At 46.8% G+C, this 1,452-nt stretch overlaps 1 non-coding gene across 1 annotated transcript; it reads left to right on the forward strand.

Moving 5' to 3' along the window:
• The first annotated feature begins 680 nt into the window (after positions 1-680).
• Positions 681-818, forward strand: LOC119937752. Its single transcript, XR_005454200.1, has one exon. It is a non-coding gene; the product is annotated as a small nucleolar RNA SNORA7 (small nucleolar RNA).
• Positions 819-1,452: the final 634 nt, after the last annotated feature.

Genomic DNA, 1,452 nt, shown 5'->3' on the forward strand with positions numbered 1-1,452 from the left:
ATGTGGGCAAGAAGTCTGCGGTAGGATAGATGAGATTGAGATAATAATAATGGTGGTATTTGTTAAGCACTTACTATGTGTGAAGCACTGTTTTAAGCATTGGGGAGATACAAGGTGATCAGGATGTCCCATGTGGGGCTCACAGTCTTAATCCCCATTTTACAGATGAGGTAACTGAGGCTCAGAGAAGTTGTGACTTGCCCAAGGTCACATGGCAGATATGTGGCGGAGCTGGGATTAGAACCCATGACCTCTGACTCCCAAGACCAGGCTTTTTCCACTGAGCCCTGCTGCTTCTCATTGAGATATAGTGAGAAGGTTAACATTAGAGGAGCGAAGTGTGGAGGCTGGGTTGTAGTAGGAAAGTAGCGAGGTGAGGTAGGAGGGGGCAAGGCGATTGAATGTTTTAAAGTCTATGGTGAGGAGTTTTCATGTGATAGGAGGTGGATGGGCGACCACTGGAGTTTCTTGAGAAGTGGAGAAACAAACATGACCTGAATATTTTTGTAGAAAAATGATCCAGGCAGTAGAGCGAAGTATAGACTGGAGTGGGGAGGCAGGGAGGTCAGAAAGGAGGCTGATACCATAATCAAGGCAGGCTAGGATAAGTGACTGGATTAATGTGGTAGCAGTTTGGATGGAGAGGAAATGGAGGATTTTAGCAAGGTGAAGGTGGAATCACCCTCTCAGGCTTGCACCTGGAGAGTTTCCAGTAGTCTGCCAGTCTCAGCTATGGGAGGGAGAGTCAAGCAGAGGAATACCCATTCCATCTCTAGCTTGGCCAGTGGCTAGTGAGTGGAAGGCAACCTGCTACAAGTCAAAACTCCCCTGTGCTGGGCAGCAAAGGCACAGGAGAGAGTCAAAGGTGGAGACTCATCAAGTTTACTCCGCAGAAGGCAGCAATGGTAAACCACTTCTGCATTTTTACCAATAAAACTCTATGGATTCGCTACCAAAACAATTGCAATTGGAGAGTGGGGCATTCTGGAAGAGATGTGTCCGTGGTGTCACTATGGATAGGGAACGACTTGGCGGCATAAGAAAAGACAAGAAGGTGGAGTCGACAGGATTTAGTGTCGGATTGAATATGTGGGTTGAATGAGAGAGAGGAATCAAGGACAGTGCCAAGGTTACAGGCTTGTGAGAAATGCTAACGTCTGATGCTCAAGAAGAAGAGATTCCTTGCTTCCTCTAAGCATGGAATGTTATGCTACTAAGGGTGTAGATCTCTTCCAGGACATTCTGGGTTGGGGACTTGGAACCTGTTGGATGTGGAAACAGGGAAGAATCATAGCGATCCACCATCTTGGCTTTTGCCCTCGCTGTTTCCTCTGTGACCAATAAGCCCCTGGTGCCTGCTCTTGGCTTCTTGCAGTCACTGTATTTCAAGGTGGATGTGGTTATTAATCTTATTCCAAAGGAACTGAGGAAATAGTGATGAGGATGAATATG

Source organism: Tachyglossus aculeatus, chromosome 1 (genome assembly GCF_015852505.1).
Source record: "Tachyglossus aculeatus isolate mTacAcu1 chromosome 1, mTacAcu1.pri, whole genome shotgun sequence".
Taxonomy (NCBI): Eukaryota; Metazoa; Chordata; class Mammalia; order Monotremata; family Tachyglossidae; genus Tachyglossus; species Tachyglossus aculeatus.